This window comes from Bubalus bubalis, chromosome X (assembly GCF_019923935.1).
Source record: "Bubalus bubalis isolate 160015118507 breed Murrah chromosome X, NDDB_SH_1, whole genome shotgun sequence".
NCBI classification, from domain to species: Eukaryota; Metazoa; Chordata; class Mammalia; order Artiodactyla; family Bovidae; genus Bubalus; species Bubalus bubalis.
The window spans coordinates 47,241,579-47,262,513 of record NC_059181.1 but is presented as its reverse complement, the minus strand read 5'-3'; the positions used below and the strand labels follow the sequence as shown (position 1 = coordinate 47,262,513).

The window sequence follows — 20,935 nt, the reverse complement described above, 5'->3', positions numbered from 1 at the left end:
TTAAGAAATTTGATCACTCTACTTTTGGCATGGAGGGGATCCCTTCAGTAGTTGCAGACAACAAGGGTGCTGCCATGGCCCAGGGAGTCACAGTCATGCTGCCCCCGCCTTCCATCTCCCCTCCTGCCCTCACCCCAGAGCCCAAAGTAGATGAGGAGGGCCTGCTGCTTCTGCCCAAGACAGGGGCTCCAGGATGCTCAGACTCCCAGTTCCCTGCTTGAGCTGCAGCCTGGGTGCAGCCTGGGCTGCTTGAGGGGACGCTTCAAGAATGGCAATGAGGAATTGGAAGAGGATGAGGACCTTGAGGAGGAAGAACAGGAGGAAGAGATTAATCACTTCTTGCTGAGGCTGAAGTGGGGCCAGCCAGACGCTCAGAAGGAGGAGGAGCACTTGATTAATCTCTCTGAGCCAGCCCCATACATCTTGTGTTCCATTTGCAAAGGTTACTTAATAAATGCAACTACCATTACAAAATGTCTTCATACATTTTGTAAAAACTGCATTGTAAGACACTTTTGCTATAGCAACAGATGTCCAAAATACAACATAGTAGTACATCAGACACAACGTCTTTACCACATAAGGTTGGACCAAGTGTTACAAGACATAGTGTACAAATTAGTGATCAGTTTAAGAGAAAAAAGCAAATGCATGATTTCTATAAAGAAAGAGGTCTAGAAACACCTAAAGCTGTTGTTCCATAGCCAGTCCTTTCAAACAAAAGAAAAACTTAAAAAGTCTTAAAATGAATGTTTCCTATTCCACCTGAACTTGATATGTCTTTATTACTAAAGTTTATTGGTGTTGATGAAGGCACAGGACATTTTAAGCCACTGGAAAAGAAGTTTGTCTGAATTTCGCAAGAAGCAACTATTGGACATGTAGGAAAATTCCTCAGAAGAAAAAGAAAAATGTGTCTTGATTCAGCTTGTCAGGTAGATATCATCTGTGGTGATCACTTGTTAGAGCGTATCAAACTCTAAAGGAAACATGACATGTAATAGGTGATGCAGCAATGCAGGATGGTCTGCTGATCCTTCATTATGGACTTATGGTTTCTTTTTTGAAAATTACTTGGATGATTCTAATGGTATCTAACAGTAGAAGGGAAACAAAATAAGACACTTCTGCAGGATTGCAGTCTCACCAAAGATTTTCATGAAACGTGTAATTGCAATCACTTTGTGCTGTTTGAGACATAACTGATCTATTTTCAGCAAAAAGAATCATGGGATTTATAAATACAACTTGGAATGATAGAATGCATCTGTTTTACTAGAGACTACATGTAAAAAGCTTCCATAGCTCATGGGGAAAATTTGTAAAGCATTGAATTTTTATGATTTCAGATACTTTGACATTGATTTTGTTTCCTAATCGAGGTAAATCAGTTAGTTACTGTTTGCCTTCGTGGAGCCACACCACTTTCCAGTTGGTTCAGATTCTGCTCTCTGCAATGGCATCAGTTGTGCAGTCATCCTTTTGGAAAATAAATGTGCTTTTGAACTGAAAATTTAAAGCCAGGCTTTGTTAAATTACAAAATGTACCTCTTAAAAAACACCAAAATTTCTCTCCTTATGTCTGTTACTATTTGTTTTATGTATTTGGGTCTTACTATATGTACCTCTATGTTTGTTTTATGGATTTGGGTCTTCCCATATGTATTTCTATGTTTGTTTTATGGATTTGGGTCTTCCTATATGTACCTAAATGTACCTCTTAAAAAAACACCCACATTTCTCTCCTTATGTCTGTTACTATTTGTTTTATGTATTTGGGTCTTCCTATATTAGGTCCATATATATTAACAAGATATATATTATATATATCAACAGTAACTCAATGGGCACGAGTTTAAGTAAAATCCAGGAGTTGGCAATAGTGAGTCCTGGCATGCTGCAGTTCATGGGGTTGCAGAGTCGGACATGACTGAGCAACTGAACTGACTGATATTAACAAGTGTAAAATCCCCTTCTTGTATGGATCCTTTTATTATATATAAGGAGAAGGCAGTGGCACCCCACTCCAGTACTCTTGCCTAGAAAATCTCATGGATGGAGGAGCCTGGTGGGCTGCAGTCCATGGGGTTGCTAAGAGTCGGATACAACTGAGCGACTTCACTTTCTGAGCGACTTCACTTTCACTTTTCACTTTCATACGGTGGAGAAGGAAATGGCAACCCACTCCAGTGTTCTTGCCTGGAGAATCCCAGGGATGGGGGAGCCTGGTGGGCTGCCGTCTATGGGGTCGCACAGAGTCGGACATGACTGAAGTGATTTAGCATTATTATATAGTGTCCTTTTTAATCTTTCTCTTGATCTTTTATTTGGGAGTGGTTCCTCTGCTTCTCCATTTTACTTATATTCTCTTATTCTGTGACTTTAGGAGAAATAATTATCTACTGTGGTCTTGGAGTGTTATTTATATGTGGGGGCATCTTTGTGTAGGTTTAATATATTTGGTGTGAGGACTGTTTTTAGTATGGATGCTTGTCACTTCTTTCCTCAGTGTGTGTTAGTTGTTATTCCCTTGATAGGAGGTGTGCAGATATGGTAGCTGTTTCCTGATCCTGAGGTTCTCAGAGGTAGGGGTGGCTCAGGTACAACCCTGAAGGTGGTTCCTGACCACTTCTGGAGACTGTGAGGGTGGTGATGGCATCTTTGGACCACTCTTGGTGTCTGAGTGGGTAGTAGAGGGGTGGGTCATGAATACTCCTGGGCTCCAGGAGGGGTGCATCAGGGACTTACAAACACTCCAGGCATCTGGGTGGATAGTGGTGGCAGCTTGATACCCCACCCCTGGAGCCTGTGCAGGCAGTGTCCAGTCCTCTGTGAGTGTACTCACTGGGAAAAGGGCTACAATCAAGAGTCCCTCCTGTCTCTTCATGCAACCCTCAAACAGTGGTGACTAGCCTGTAAGTAACCCAGGCTTCCTCCATGTACACTCTCAGCTGTGGTCATAATGGATTCCAGCAACCCCCACACTGAGGCTATTTTCACACAGCCAACTCCAGTCCTCTTCCCAGTTCTCATCTCCGAACTCTGAGTTCCAGCATCCAGCCCCTGCCCACAGTGGTGGTAGCGTATTTCAGGCTGGGGAGTGCAGGGCAGTGGCACTGACTGTTCTGTTCTTCCTCTGGTCTTGCTGCCACAAATCATCTGCTGCATTCTCCTCTCATGCTCTGAGGTTCCCCTTCTGTCCTGGCTGATCTCCCCACTAGTGAAGGGCCTTCCAGGATTCAGGAACCTTTATTCTCTCACAGCTCCTTCCTAGGGGCACAGGTTCTGTCCTGATTTTTTTTTTATTTTTTGCCTACCCAGTTACATGGAGATTTTCTTGCCCTTTCAGCAGCCTGAGATCTTCTGCCAGTGTTCAGTAGATACCCCATGAGAACTGTTCTACATATAGATGTATTTTTCATGTATCTGGGGGAGAAGGTGAGCTTCACATCCTACTAGTCTGCTGTCTTGATTATTCTCATGGTATATTTAAATGGGCCTTGTATAAGATAGTTACCTCTCTTTTGCTTAATTGTATTGTGTGATAGACATTATGTCTCTCTGGGGAATCTTTCTCCTGCCTGGTATTATAAGACAGGGCATATAAATCTTCCCCTCAGGCAATAATAATTAAACATATACAAAGAAGCCAACAGGTTACCCAAACCGACACAGTATAAAATAAAAACTGGGAGCTAATATTCATAGGCTAATACAGTCAATAATGGAGATTTTTTTTGCCCCTATGGTACATTGCTCTGGGTTTAACTTGTAAACTCAGAAAGAGGGCCTTTGTTGAATGCCTTGTGCAAACTTTTGAAGGCATGATAAATTAAAATTTAAATTAAAAATTCTAGAACATAGAATTCTTGATTTCCGTTTTAGTTAACTATCTCACAGATACAAAGAAGCAAATTAAACACAGTGTAGGCAATCAATCCTTGATATCCTTTTTCTAGATGATTAGTTTTGGAGGTAATTAAAGTAACTGTCTTTGTTTTGCATATATCTACAAGTTAGAAATATAAACATAGCCCACAATGACCTGAGATTAAGCTTAATTAGCTCAATCAAGTAGAACCTGAAACCAAAAAGAAAAAAGGGGGGGAAAGAAGCTTTTTTAAAATTTCTGCAAAAGCGCCTTCATCCAAAATCTAATACATAGCCTTCATAAGGATTTAAGGACAAACACAAATATCAAATCTTTCTGACTAATAGTAAAAAGCTTTAGTCATCTGAGTAAATAAATTGGTCTTTTTACAATTATTATTTATAAATAAGAAAGCTTATATTATAACACCTAATGCATGATTAAATTCTAAAGTAAAGCTGTGAGATCTCTAGTTATATCTATTAATATGCCTATGTATAAATTATACATCAAGCTTCCCAGGTGGCACAGTATGCAGGAGATGTAGGTTCAATCCCTGGGTAGGGAAGATTCCCTGGAGTAGGAAATGGCAACCCATTCCAGTATTCTTGCCTGGAATATTCTATGGATAGAAGAGCCGACTCAGCACAAACACACACACACAGACAAACACACACACACACACACACACACACACACACACTATACATATAATGTTTCTACTTTCAGATAGTATTAACAAAATTAAAATTTTAAAAGAGCTCTATTTAACTGACCTTAAAGTAAGTGATTACACATTAAAAATTATAAATATAATAGAAAACTATCCAAATGAACTGCAGATTCACATCAACTGGGAAATAGTCAATATTAATGTTTGATATTGTTTTGTTGGTTTAATGAATACAGATGTCTTACTTTTATTGCACTTAGGTTTACTAGATGTCAAATAATGTCATGTTATCTCTAAGAAAATTTGTTAGGAAGAAAAATACCTTGGAATGATGGCTGACTTTGCCTAATATCTGATAAAATTTTCACAGGTAATATAAAAATGGTTGTTGGAAACAAATTAAGTAGATTCAAATGAAATAAAAGCTTTTCAGTTCAGTTCAGTCACTTAGTCATGTCCAACTCTTTGAGACCCCATGAACCACAACACGCCAGGCTTCCCTGTCCATCACCAACTCCTGGAGTCCACCCAAGCCCATCTCCATCGAGTCAGCGACGCCATCCAACCATCTCATCCTCTGTCGTCCCCTTATCCTCCTGACGTCAATCTTTCCCAGCATCACGGTCTTTTCCAATGAGTCATCTCTTTGCATCAGGTGGCCAAAATATTGGAGTTTCAGCTTCAACATCACTCCGTCCAATGAACACCCAGGACTGATCTCCACTAGGGTGGACTGCCTAGATCTCCTTGCAGTCCAAGGGACTCTCAAGAGTCTTCTCCAACACCACAGTTCAAAAGCATCAATTCTTCTGTGCTCAGCTTTCTTTATAGTCCAACTATCACATCCATACATGACCATTGGAAAAACCATAGCCTTGACTAGATGGAACCTTGTTGGCAAAGTAATGTCTCTGCTTTTTAATATGCTGTCTAGGTTGGTCATAACTTTCCTTCCAAGGAGTAAGTGTCTTTTAATTTCATGGATGCAATCACCATCTGCAGTAATTTTGGAACCCAGAAAAATAAAGTCAGCCACTGTTTCCACTATTTCCCCATCTATTTGCTATGAAGTGATGGGACTGGATGCCATGATCTTACTTTTCTGAATGCTGAGCTATAAACCAACTTTTGACTCTCCTCTTTCACTTTCATCAAGAGGCTCTTTAATTCTTCACTTTCTGCCATAAGGGTGGTTTTATCTGCATATCTGAAGTTATTGATATTTCTCCTGGCAATCTTGATTCCAGCTTTTGCTTCTTCCAGCCCAGCTTTTCTCATGATGTACTCTGCATTTATGTTAAATAAGCAGGGTGACAATATACAGCCTTGATGTACTCCTTTTCCTATTTGGAATCAGTCTGTTGTTCCATGTCCAGTTCTAACTGTTGCTTCCTGACCAGCATACATGTTTCTCAAGAGGCAGGTGAGGTGTTCTGGTATTCCCATCTCTTTCAGAATTTTCCACAGTTTATTGTGATCCACACAGTCAAAGGCTTTGGCATAGTCAATAAAGCAGAAATAGATGTTTTTCTGGAACTCTCTTGCTTTATTGATGATCCAGCGGATGTTTTCAATTTGATCTCTTGCTCCTCTGCACTTTCTAAAACTAGCTTGAACATATAGAAGTTCACGGCTCACATACAGCTGAGGCCTGGCTTGGAGAATTTTGAGCATTACTTTACTAGCATGTGAGATGAGTGCAATTGTGTGGCAGTTTGAGCATTCATTGGCATTGCCTTTCTTTGGGATTGGAATGAAAACAGATCTTTTCCAGTCCTATGGAACCTGCTGAGTTTTCAAAATTTGCTGGCATATTGAGTGCAGCACTTTCACAACCTCATCTTTTAGGATTTGAAATAGCTCAACTAGAATTCCATCACCTCCACTAGCTTTGTTCGTAGTGATGCTTCCTAAGGCCCACTTGACTTCTCATTCTAGGATGTCTGGATGTCTATTTCTGTGTATTCTTGATACCTCTTCTTAATATCTTCTGCTTCTGTTAGGTCCCTAACATTTATATCTATTATTAAGCCCATCTTTGCATGAAATGCTCCCTTGGTATCTCTAATTTTCTTGAAGAGATGTCTACTCTTTCCCATTCTGTTGTTTTCCTGTATTTCTTTGCATTGATCACTGAGGAAGGCTTTCTTCTCTCTCCTTGCGATTATTTGGAACTCTGCATTCAGATGCTTATGTCTTTCCTTTTCTCCTTTGCTTTTTGCTTCCCTTCTTTTCACAGCTATTTGTAAGGCCTTCTCAGACAGCCATTTTGCTTTTTTGCATTTATTTTCTATGGGGATGTTCTTGATCCCTGTCTCCTGTACAATGTCACGAACCTCGATTCATAGTTCATTATTCTATCTATCAGATCTAGTCCCTTAAATCTATTTCCCACTTCCACTGTATAATCATAAGGGATTTGATTTAGGTCATACCTGAATGGTCTAGTGGTTTTCCCCACTTTCTTCAATTTCAGTCTGAATTTGGCAATAAGGAGTTCATGATCTGAGCCACAGTCAGCTCCTGGTCTTGTTTTTGCTGACTGTATAGAGCTTCTCCATCTTTGGCTGCAAAGAATATAATCAATCTGATTTTGGTGTTGACCATCTGGTGATGTCCATGTGTAGAGTCTTCTCTTGTGTTGTTGGAAGAGGGTGTTTGCTATGACCAGTGCGTTCTCTTGGCAAAACTCTATTAGCCTTGCCCTGCTTCATTCTGTACTCGAAGGCCAAACTTGCCTGTTACTCCAGGTGTTTCTTGACTCTCTACTTTTGCATTACAGTCCCCTATAATGAAAAGGACATCTTTTTTTGGCGTGTTAGTTCTAGAAGGTCTTGTACGTCTTCACAGAACTGTTAAACTTCAGCTATTTCAGTATTACTGGTCTGAGCATAGACTTGGATTACAGTGATATTGTTTGGTTTGCCTTGGAAACAAACAGAGATCATTCTGTCATTTTTGAGATTGCATTCAAGTACTGTATTTTGGACTCTTTTGTTAAGTATAATGGCTACTCCATTTCTTCTAAGGGATTCCTGCCCACAGTAGAATAGATATAATGGTCATCCGAGTTAGACTCACCCATTTCAGTCCATCTTAGTCCGCTGATTCCTAGAATGTCGATGTTCACTGTTGTCATCTCCTATTAGACCACTTCCAATTTGTTTTGATTCATAGACCTAACATTCAATAACTATGCTTTATGCTATGTCTACTTAAAAATAGTTTCTCCAGATTTTTGGTAACTTGAAACTTTAGAGTTTTGCAAAGTTAAATGATGGAAATTTATTAAATAGCTAGATCATTCCCAAATTAAATATGATACTGAAACATTAATTACTGAACAAAGCATTCCTTTTATGGATAAACTAAAAATACTTAAAACTAAGAATAAAAATTTGGGGAGTCACATTGAAAATTTTTCTATAAAAAGCATGATTTTATAAATATAAATAATATTTATATGTTTGACAATCTATAGAACATTAATATAAAATCTAATAATTGCTTACTTCTCACTTTTCACTAGAAATTAAAGTTTTTAAAGTTAAGATTTCTCGACATAGATAACAAACCTACTATATTCATAAGGAAAACATCTTTGTATAAAAGGAGAAAAGTATAAAGAATAGAATTGCATTTTGTTTAGTGAAAAGAAAGTAATTTTGTTCCAGAGAGAGAGAAAGAAAGAAAAAGCAAAGAAAAAAATCTGAAAGCAAGAAGAAATTTATAGAAAGTTTGTGGGAACAGAACCCTGAAAACAGAGTTTCTTCATGGTCATGACTGGCTAAGTTCAAGATAAAATTTAATTGAATAAACAAATCTTAAGATTAAAAGTAAGCTGGTACAAAACTAGAATTTAATTAACTCTTTTTTCTTAAGAGAACAAAGTTTTCTTGGAATATTTATCTGCTTTTGATAACATTGAATGCTTTCTTTGTGTTTTAAATAATGTTGTAACTTTCTTTATTTGTCTTTAAAATATTTTATTGTCATTTTGGCTGAGTGAGTAAATAATACCTAACAGTGATATATGATCCTATTTGACCAAGTGTTTTAAAACCTTTTGATATCTTGAAAACATTCCCCAAGTTAATTTCTAAATGAAGTTCTTTTGACCTCTAGCTAACTTTGGAATGCTTCAAAGAGCCCTGAAACATTCCAAAGTGAGATACTATAATGATTCTGTTTATTTGGCATCTTAAATTAAATATTGACAAGTAGTATTACTAAATCTTCTTTGGTTATATTTCTTGGGTAAATGTCATTAAAACATATTCCAAAAATTATATGGAATTTCTAAAAATCAGTCTGGTATAATACCAGTCATAACTCTATCATCTTAAAATGGTGTATCTCACAGCAACTGGCAAGTTTCTTTTTCAATTTCACTCTAATCAGATTTTTACCCATGTCATTTTAGGTTTTTTGCCATTTACGGTCATTTAGTTCCGAACACTTTACAAAATGAAGATCTTCATGAAGATCCATTAAAAGGATTTTCTGACAAATATGTTTCTGATGACTTTTAGATCATATCACTGAATTGGGTAAGAAATTACAAAGCTCTAAAGGAAAACCTAATGGCTTCATCCAGAAAACAGAAATTAATTAACGTGGGACTGAAAGGGCTGATAAATATGATTTATAATTTTGTTACTTTTTGTTTAAAATATTACTGTTTTTTACATTTGTTTTCCAGAACCCCTTTCTTATGCTAACTATGACCCACATGAAAAATAAGATTTCTGCCTTAAATGATCAACTTCCTAGTCTTGGTGATCTTTGAGGGAGTTTGTTTGGTTCTAGAAAGTGATGGCACAAACCCCCATTTATGATTTTATTAATGTTAATAACTGTATTACTTATGCTCTATTTTATAAGATTGTTGTCTCTTGCATTACCCAATGTGTAACCAATCTTCTAACAAAATAAATGATGACTAAATATCTTAATACAATTCATCACATAAGTAGCTCTATATAAAATTAATTGTAATAGTGCAACCCTAGATATAGGGGGAAGTAACAAGGAAAAAACATTGCCTGAATTTTAATAGACTAGTAAGACAGATGACCCAGAGAATTTGGTTATTAACATGGCCTAACCCAGATATGGGCTTCCCTTATGGCTCAGATGGTAAAGAATCTTCCAGCAATGCAGGAGACCATGGTTCAGTCCCTGGTTGGGAAGATGACCTGGAGAAGGCAATGTCCACCCACTCTAGTATTCTTGCCTGGAGAGTTCCATGAACACAAGAGCCTGGCCTGCTACAGTCCATGGGGTCGCAAAGAATTGGACACAACTGACCGAATGAACTGAGCACAAAATAAACTGATTATAAGAGGATGTTATGAACAGCTGTATGCTAACAAATTGGACAACCTAGAAATGGACAAGTTCTTGGAATTATGCAAACTTAATCATGAAGAAACCAAAACTCTGAATAAACCAAATACTAGTTAAGATACTAAAATAGTAATCAAAACCTCTCCCAAAACAAAAGCCCAGAACCAGACACCATCAGAGATGAATTCTTCTAAACATTCAAAGATTTAATACCTTTCATCCTGAAACTTCCAAAAAGTTAGAGAGGAAAGAATGCTTCTTAACTCACTTTATGAGGCCCATATTACATTAATATCAAAATCAAAGACAGCAGACAAAAAAAAAAAAAAAAAAGAAAAGAAAAGAAAATTACAAGCCAATATCCCAGATTAACATAGATGCAAAATTCTTTAAAAATATATTATCAAGTTAAATGCAATATATCATAAGTATTATATACCATAATCAAGTTTAATTTATTCCAGGGTTGCAAGAATGGTTTAAGGGAGCAAATCAATCAACATAATGCAAAATTTTCACAAAATGAAAGACAGAAAATATTCGATTATCTCTAGTAGAAAATGAAATAAACAATACTATTTACAGTTGCAATGAAAAGAATAAAATATGTAGAATAAATTTAACCTAGGAGGTGAAAGACATACACTGAAAACTATAAAGCATTGATGAATGGAACTGAAGGAGACACAACAACATAAAAATATAAGAATTAACATTGTTTAAATGTTCATATTATACAATATAATCTATAGATTCAATGAAATTACTGTCAAAATTTAAAGGTTATTTTTCACAAAAAAGGACCAAAAATTCTAATTTTTTTATGAACTCCAAAAGACCTCAAGCAGCCAAAGAAATCTGGAGAAAAAAAAGAACACATCTGGAATTATCACCCTCACTGATTTCAAATGACATTACAAAGCTATGGTAATCAAATCAGTTTGGTATTGGTAGATATGGAATAGAACAGAGCCCAGAAATAAACCTACACATGTAATGGACAATTAAATTATGACAAAAGAGCAAAGAACATACAATGAAAAAAAAAAGCATAATTTATTCAATAAATGGTGCTAGGAAAACTGGATGGTCACATGCAAAAAAATGAAATTAGACTACTATCTCACATCATACATAAAAATTAATTCAAATTAACTAGACTTACAATAAGACCTGAAATGACAAAAATCCTAGAAGAAAACATGCCATGTAATCTTTTATATTGGTCGTAGCAATATCTTTCTGAATATGTCTCCTCAGGCAAAGGAAAAAAAATAAATAAATAGCATGACATCAAACTAAAAAGATTTTGCCAAGTGACAGAAAATAACAACAAAAGGAAAAGACTTCCTACTAAAGAGGAGAGAATATTTGCAAACGATTTATCCAAAAAGGGGTAAGTATTCAAATATACAAGTTCAGTTCAGTTGCTCAGTCATGTCTGACTCTTTCCAACCCCATGGACTGCAGCATACCAGACCTCCCTGCCCATCATCAACTCCCGGAGTTTACTCAAACTCATGTCCATTGAGTGGATGATGTCATCCAACCATCTCATCCTCTGTCCCCTTCTCATCTCACCTTTAATCTTTCCCAGCATTAAGGTCTTTCCCAATGAGTCAATTCTTCACATGAGGTGGCCAAAGTATTGGAGTTTCAGCTTCACCATCAGTCCCTCCAATGAATATTCAGGACTGATTTCCTTTAGGATGGAATGGTTGGATATTCATGCTCTCCAGGGGACTCTCAAGAGTCTTCTCCAACACCACAGTTAAAAAGCATCGGTTCTTCGGTGCTCAGCCTTCTTCACAGTCCAACTCTCACATCCATACACGACTAATGGAAGAACCATAGCATTGAGTAGATGGACTTTTATTGGCAAAGTAATGTCTCTGCTTTTTAATATGCTGCCTAGGTTGGTCATAACTTTTCTTCCAAGGAGCAAGTGTTTGGTTGTTTTTAAATTTCATGACTGAAGTCACCATCTGCAGTGATTTTGGAGCCAAAAAAAGTCTGTCACTGTTTTCATTGTTTCCCCATCTATTTGCCATAAAATGATGTGGCCAGATGCCATGATCTTGTTTTCTGAATGTTGAGTTTTAAGCCAACTTTTTCATGCTCCTCATTCACTTTCATCAAGGGGCTCTTTAGTTCTTCTTCACTTTTGGCCATAAGTGTGGGGTAATCTGCAGGTCTAAGGTTATTGATATTTGTTGTAGCAATCTTGATTCCACCTTGTGCTTCATCCAGCCCAGCATTTCACATGATGTAATCTGCATATAAGTTAAATAAGCAGAGTGACAATATACAGCTTTGATATACTCCTTTCCTGATTTGGAACCAGACGTTGTTCCATGTCTAGTTCTAATTGTTGCTTCTTGACCTTCATATATATTTGTCAGGAGGCAGGTCAGGTGGTCTGGTATTCCCATCTCTTTAAGAATTTTCCACAGTTTGTTGTGATCCACATGTCAAAGTTTTTGGCATAGTCAATAAAGCAGAAATAGATGTTTTTCTGGACTTCTCTCACTTTTCTGATGATCCATCAGATGTTGGAAATTTGATATCTGGTTCCTCTGCCTTTTTAAAATCCAGCTTGAACATCTGAAAGTTCATGGTTTATGTACTGTTGAAGCCTGCCTTGGAGAATTTTGAACATTACTTTGCAAGCATGTGAGATGAGTGTGATTGTGTGGTAGTTTGAGCATTTTTTGGCATTGCCTTTCTTTGGGATTGGAATGACAACTGATCTCTTCCAGTCCTGTGGCCATTGCTGAGTTTCCCAAATTTGCTGGCATATTGAATGCAGCACTTTCACACCATCATCTTTCAGGATTTGAAATAGCTCAACTGGAATTCCATCACATCCACTAGCGTTGTTGTACTGATGTTTCCTAAGGCCCACTTGACTTTGCATTCCAGCTAGATGAGTGATCATACCATCGTGATTATCGGGGTTGTGAAGATCTTTTTTGTACAGTTCTTGTATTCTTGTCACCTTTTCTTAATATCTTCTGTTTCTATTAGGTCCAAACCATTTCTGTCCTTTATTGTGCCCATCTTTGCATGAAATGTTCCCTTGGTATCCCTAATTTTCTTGAAGAGATCTCTAGTCTTTGCCATTCTATTGTTTTCCTCTATGTCCTTGCATTGATCACTGAGGAAGAGTTTCTTACCTCTCCTTGCTATTCTTTGGAACTCTGCCTTCATAAGGGTATATCTTTCCTTTTCTCCTTTGCCTTTTGGTTCTCTTATTTTCACAGCTATGTGTAAGGCCTCCTCAGAAAACCATTTTGCCTTTTTGCATTTATTTTTATTGGGGATGGTCTTGATCACTGCCTCCTGTACAATGTCACGAACCTCCATCCATAGTTCTTCAGGCACTCTATCAGATCTAATCCCTTGAATCTATTTGTCACTTCCACTGTATAATTGTAAGGGATTTTATTTAGGTCATACCTGAATGGTCTAGTGGTTTTCCCTACTTTCTTCAATTTCAGTCTGAATTTGGCAATAAGGAATTCATGATCTGAGCCACAGTCAGCTCCCATTCTCATTTCTGACTGTATAGAGCTTATCCATCTTTGGCTGCAAATAATATAATCAATCTGATTTCAGCATTGACCATCTGGTGATGTCCTTATGTAGAGTCTTCTCTTGTATTGTTGGAAGAGGCTGCTTGCAATGACCAGTGCATTCTCTTGGCAAAACTTTATTAGCTTTTGCTCTACTTCATTTTGTACTGCAAGGACAAATTTGCCTGTTACTCCAGGTATCTCTTCACTTCCTACTTTTGCATTCCAGTCCCCTGTAATGAAAAGGACATCTTCTGGGGGTATTAGTTCTAGAAGACCTTATAGAACACACACACACACACACACACACACACATTCCATATAAATAAACACCAAAAGAAAACAAAAGAAAAACCAGACAAACCAATTAAAAATGGGCAGGGCAGCTGAATAAACAGGTATACAAAGAAGATATACAGGTGGTCAATAGGCACATGATAAGATGCTCAACACCAAAAAATGCAAATCATGGGATATCACCTTACACTTCTCAAAATGTCTATCAACCTATCGACCAAAACCCAACAAATAACTAGTGATGGCAAGGTTGCAGGAAAAGGGAACTCTCGTGAACTACTGGTGGGAATATAAATTGGTGCAACCATTATGGAAAACATTATAGAGATTTCTCAATAAACTAAGAATAGAATGACTATTTATAGCTATCCCACTTATGTGTTTTATCTAAAGAATATGAGAAAACAATTTCTAAAAGATACATGCAACCTATGTTCATTGTACTATTATTTACAATAACAAAGATGTGGAAACAACCTACGTAGAACATAATGTTGTATACCTGAAACTCATGTAATACTCTAAATCAATGCTACTTCAATAAAAAATAAATTTAAAATAATATTGCCCAAATATCTAGGATCGTCAAGAAAATCACTTCAAATATAGTGAGTTAAAAGTAAAAGTATGGAAAAAATGATACCACATGGAAACAGTACTGAAAGGAAAGCAGGAGTGTCTGTGTTTGATACCAGATGAAGTAGACATCAGAGCAAAGAAAATATCAGAGGCAAAAAGGAAAATAATGTAGTTATAGCAAGACACAGCAACCTTTTATATCAAAAATATCAATGGACCAAAAAATAGAGCTTCTAAATATGTGGAGACTTCCCTGATGGTCCAGTGGTTAAGAATATGCCTTACTATGCAGAGGACAGAGGTTCAATCTCTGATCAGAGAACTAAGATTCCACATGTGGTGGAGCAACTAAGCCTGCACACCACAGCTACTGAAACCCAGGTGTTCTGGAACCCTTGAGTCACAGCTAGAGAGTCTATGAGTTGAAACAGAAGATCCTGCATGCCCCAACTAAGACCCGACACAGACAAATAAAAAAAATAATTTTTTAAAATTATTAGTTGGTGATGGACAGGGATGCCTGGTGTGCTGCTATCCATGAGGTCGCAGAGTTGGACATGACTGAGTTAATGAACTGAACTGAACTGAAATACGTGAAGGAAATACTAAGAGATCTGAAATGAGAAACAGACAAATCCACAATTATGGTTCAAAAGTTCAACAATCCTCTTGCAACCAATGAGACAGAAAACAAGGATATAGAAGAATGTAAAAAAAAAAAAAAATCTATCAACCAATAGAAATTAATTCACATGTATTTAGAACAGTACACTCAAAAACAGAAGACTGCACATTCTTTTGAGGTGCCTACAAAACATGTCAAGGTAGACCATATCTCAGATCAAAGGCAATATTCAAATTGTTTAAGAGAACCAAAATAATATCAACTGTGTTTACCAATCACAATGAAATCAAACTAGAAAGCAATAACAGAAAGATAACAAAAGACTATATAAACAGTTGAACATTAAGTGATAAACTTACTCAATATTCATGGGCCAAAATAAATCTCAAGGGAAATGAAAAATACATTGAACTGAATGAAAATAAATACATATCATTAAAATTACGACACACAACTAACACAAGGCTGAGGGGAAATTTTATAGCACTGACTATATCCTTTAGAACAATAGAAATATATAATTCTATTTGACATAAGTTATACCATTTTTTTAATCTGTCTCCTAAGGCAAAGGAAATAAAAGGAAAAATAAATAAATGGGTCTTAATCAAAATTAAAAGCTTTTGCACAGCAAAGGAAACTATGAACAAAACAATAAGACAACCTACTGAACTGGAGAAAATATTTGTAAACAGCATGACTGATTGGGGCTTAATATTAAAAATATCCAAACAGCTTGTAAAACTCAACATCAAAAAACAACCTGATTTAAAAATGGGCAGAAGACCTAAATAGATATTTTTACAATAAGACATTCAGATAGCCTACAAGCACCTAAAATGATGCTCAGATCAGATCAGTCACTCAGTCGTGTCGGACTCTTTGCAACCCCATGAATCGCAGCACGCCAGGCCTCCCTGTCCATCACCAACTCCTGGAGCTCACTCAGACTCATGTCCATCGAGTCAGTGATGACATCCAGCCATCTCATCCTCTGTCGTCCCCTTCTCCTCTTGCCCCCAATCCCTCCCAGCATCAGAGTCTTTTCCAATGAGTCAACTCTTCGCATGAGGTGGCCAAAGTACTGGAGTTTCAGCTTTAGCATCATTCCTTCCAAAGAAATCCCAGGGCTGATCTCCTTTAGAATGGACTGGATGGATCTCCTTGCAATCCAAGGGACTCTCAAAAGTCTCCTCCAACACCACAGTTCAAAAGCATCAATTCTTCGCCACTCAGCCTTCTTCACAGTCCGACTCTCACATCCATACATGACCATAGGAAAAACCATAACCTTGACTAGACGGACCTTTGTTGGCAAAGTAATGTCTCTGCTTTTCAATATGCTATCTAGCTTGGTCATAACTTTCCTTCCAAGGAGTAAGCGTCTTTTAATTTCATGGCTGCAGTCCCCATCTGCAGTGATTTTGGAGCCCAGAAAAATAAAGTCAGCCACTGTTTCCACTGCTTCCCCATCAATTTCCCATGAAGTGATGGGACCGGATGCTATGATCTTCATTTTCTGAATGTTGAGCTTTAAGCCAACTTTTTCACTCTCTACTTTCACTTTCATCAAGAGGCTTTTGAGTTCCTCTTCACTTTCTGCCATAAGAGTAGTGTCATCTGCATATCTGAGGTTATTGATATTTCTCCTGACAATCTTGATTCCAGCTTGTGTTTCTTCCAGTCCAGCGTTTCTCATGATGTACTCTGCATATAAGTTAAATAAACAGGGTGACAATATACAGCCTTGACGTACTCCTTTTCCTATTTGGAACCAGTCTGTTTTTACATGTCCAATTCTAACTGTTGCTTCCTGACCTGCATACAAATGTCTCAAGAGGCAGATCAGGTCGTCTGGTATTCCCATCTCTGTCAGAATTTTCCACAGTTTATTGTGATCCTCGCAGTCAAAGGCTTTGGCATAGTCAATAAAGCAGAAATAGATGTTTTTCTGGAGCTCTCTTGCTTTTTCCATGATCCAGTGGATGTTGGCAATTTGTTCTCTGGTTCCTCTGCCTTTTCTAATACCAGCTTGAACATCAGGAAGTTCACAGTTCACATATTGCTGAAGCCTGGCTTGGAGAATTTTACTTTACTAGCTTGTAAGATGAGTGCAATTGTGCAGTAGTTTGAGCATTCTTTGGCATTGCCTTTCTTTGGGATTGGAATGAAAACAGACCTTTTGCAGTCCTGTGGCCACTGCTGAGTTTTCCAAATTTGCTGGCATATTGAGTGCAGCACTTTAACAGCATTATCTTTCAGGATTTGGAATAGCTCAACTGGAATTCTGTCACCTCCACTAGCTTTGTTCGTAGTGATGCTTTCTAAGGCCCACTTGACTTCGCATTCCAGGATGTCTGGCTCTAGGTCAGTTATCACACCATCATGGTTATCTGGGTCGTGACATCGCTAATCATCACTAAAATGTGTGACTTATTCATGTAGATGTATAGCAAAAACCACCACAGTATTGGAAAGTAATTAGCTTCCAATTAAAATAAATAAATTACTTCCAAAACACAATAAGCTATCATCTCACATTTCTCAGAAAGGCTACTATAAAAAAGAACAAAAAGAACAAATTTTGGTAAGGATGTGAAGAAAACGGAACCTCAAACACCATAGGTAGATGTTTGAGTTGATGCAGCCACTGTGGAAATCACCATGGCGTTTTCTCAAAAAAACTAAAAATCGAATCACCATATGACCCAGAAATTCAATTGGGTATGCATTGTCAAAACAAAAAGCACTAATTTGAAAAGACACATGCCCCCCAATGTTCATAGCAGCATTATTTACAATGGCCAAGATACAGAAGCAAAGTAAATGTTCATCAATACATTCTGGAATACTACTTAGCTGTAAAAAAAAAAAAAAAGAAAAAAAGAAAGAAAATTTTTCCATTTGAAATATCATTGATGGACTTGAAGGGTACTGTATGTTATCACATATTTGTGAAGTCTGAAAAATTAGTGAATATAACAAAAAGAAGCAGAGTCACAGACAGAGAGAACAAACTGGGTTTACCAGGGGGAAGAGAGCAGAGTAAGATATGAGTAAGGGATTAAGAGGTATAAACTAGTATGTACAAAAAAATAAGCTAAAAGAATGTGTTGTACAAAACAAGGAATATAGCCAGTATTTTGTAGTAACAATTAAGGAATATAACCTCTAAAAATTGTGAATCGCTGTGTTGAACAATGTAACATATAATAGCCTGAGACTGTGGACTTTAGAGGCAACTATAGACTCTGAGAGCGAATGCCAGTTGCAGCAAAGCAAGATCTGAGCCTGAGCTGACCCCACAATGTCCACGGCAGGTCCAGAGACCTTCCTAGATATACTGGATGACTTTCTGAATAGGGATATCGACTGTAGCTGAAAAAAGGGGGACTCACTTGGACATTTCCCCTCACTACCACTCCACTTGACATTAAGTTGATTCAGTCGTGTTGGAATCTTTGGGACCCCATGGACTGCAGCACACCAGGCTTCCCTGTCCTTCAGTATCTCCTGGAGTTTAGTGACGCTCATCTCCATTGAGTTGGTGATGTAATCCAACCATCTCATCCTCTGTTGTCCACTTCTCCTTCCACCTTCAATCTTTCCCAACATCAGGGTATTGTCCATTGAGTCAGCTCTTTGCATCAGCAGGCCAAAGTATTGGAGCTTCAGATACAGCATCAGTCTTTCCAATGAATATTCAGGACTGATTTCCTTTAGGATGGACTGGTTGGATCTCCTTGCAGTCCAAGGGGCTCTCAAGAGTCTTCTCTAAAACCACAGTTCAAAAGCATCAATTCTTTGGCACTCAGCCTTCTTTATGGTCCAGTTCTCACATCCATATATGACTACTGGGAAAACCATAGCTTTGACTATATGGACTGTTGTTGCAATGTAATGTCTCTGATTTTTAATATGCTTCTTAGGTTTGTCATTTATTTTCTTCCAAGTAGCAAGAATTTTCAATTTCATGCCTTAAGTCACCATCCACAATGATTTTGGAGCCCAAGAAAATAAAGTCTAATTGTTTCCATTGTTTCCCCATAAATTAGCCATGAAGTGATGGGACCAGATTCCGTGATCTTAGTTTTCTGAATGTTCGGTTTTAAACCAGCCTTTTGACTCTCCTCTTTTACCTTCATCAAGAGGTTCTTTAGATCCTCTTTGCTTTCTGCCATAAAGTTGGCATCATATACATATCTGAGGTTATGGATATTTTTCCTGGAAAACTTGATTCATGCTTGTGTCTCATCAAACCTGGCATTTGGCATGATGTACTCTGCATAGAAAACTAAGATCATGGCATCTGGTCCCATCACTTCATGGAAAATAGATGGGGAAACAATGGAAACAGTGACAGACTTAATTTTCTTTGGCTCGAAAATCACTGCAGCTAGTGACTGCAGCCATGAAATTAAAAGACACGTGCTCCTTGGAAGAAAAGTTATGACCAATCTAGACAGCATATTAAAAAGCAGAGACATTATTTTTTCAACAAAAGTCTGTCTAGTCAAAACTATGGTTTTTCCAGTAGTCATGTATGGATGTGAGAGTTGGACTATAAAGAAAGCTGAGCACTTAAGAACTGATGCTTTTGAACTGTGGCACTGGAGAAGACTCTTCTTGGACAGCAAGGAGATCCAACCAGTCCATCCTAAAGGAAATTGGTCCTGAATATTCATTGGAAGGACTGATGCTGAAGCAGAAACTCCAATACTTTGGCCATCTGATGTGAAGAACTGACTCATTGCAAATGACCTTGATGCTGGGAAAGATTGAAGGTGGGAGGAGAAGGGGACGACAGAGGATGACATGATTGGATGGCATCACCGACTCAATGGACATGAGTTTGAGTAACCTCTGGGAGTTGGTAATGGACAGGGAAGCCTGGCGTGGTGTAGTCCATGGGGTCACAGAGTCGGACACGACTGAGCAACTGAACTGAACTGAACTGAACTGAACTCTGCATAGAAGTCAAATAAGCAGGGTAACAATATAGAGCCTTGACATACTCCTTTCCCAATTTTCAACCAGTTCATTGTTCCAGGTCTGGTTCTGTTGCTTCTTGACCTGCATACAGGCATCTCAGGAGGCAGGTAAGATTATCTGCCATTCTCATCTCTTTAAGAATTTTCCACAGTTTGTTGTGATCTACACAAAGGCTTCAGCATAGTAAATGAAGCAGAAGCAGATGTTTTCCTAGAATTCCCTTGATTTTCTATGAACCAACAGATATTGGAAATTTGATTTCTGGTTCCTCTGCCCTTTCTAAATCCAGCTTGTACATCTGGAAGTTCTCGGTTCAGATCATGTTGAAGCCTAGCTTGAAGGATTTTGAGCATTACCTTGTTAACATGTGAAATGTGTGCAACTGTGACATAGTTCGGAGAAGGCAATGGCAACCCACTCCAGTACTCTTGCCTGGACAATCCATGGGTGGAGGAGCCTGGTAGACTGCAGTCCATGGGGTCGCTGAGAGTTGGACGTGACTGAGTGACTTCACTTTCACTTTCCTGCATTGGAGAAGGAAATGGAAACGCACTCCAGTGTTCTTGCCTGGAGAATCCCATGGATGGGGGAGCCTGGTGGGCTGCCGTCTCTGGGGTCGCACAGAGTCGGACACGACTGAAGCGACTTAGCAGCAGCAGCAGTGTCATAGTTTGAACACTTTGTCATTGCCCTTCTTTGGGATTGGAATGAAAACTGACATTTTTCAGTCCTGTGGCCACTGCCAAGTATTACAATTTTGCTGGCATATTGAGTGCAGGTCTTTCACAGCATCATCTTTTAGGGTTTGAAATAGCTCAGCTAGAATCCCATCACTTCTACCTGCTTTGTTCATAGTGATGCTTCCTAAGGCCCACTTGACTTCGCAATCCAGGATGTCTAACTCTAGGTGAGTGATTACACCACCATGGTTATCCATGTGATTAAGATCTCTTTTGTACAGTTCTTCTGTGTAT

General features: G+C 38.1%; 1 protein-coding gene and 1 pseudogene across 1 annotated transcript in view; one reads left to right on the top strand and one right to left on the bottom strand.

Moving 5' to 3' along the window:
- The window catches only part of ZC3H12B (zinc finger CCCH-type containing 12B), a 668,231-nt gene that overhangs the window by 556,633 nt on the left and 90,663 nt on the right, over window positions 1-20,935 (bottom strand). The gene's annotated exons all lie outside the window — the stretch shown is intronic.
- On the top strand, window positions 30-1,120 carry LOC102402812 (annotated as a pseudogene).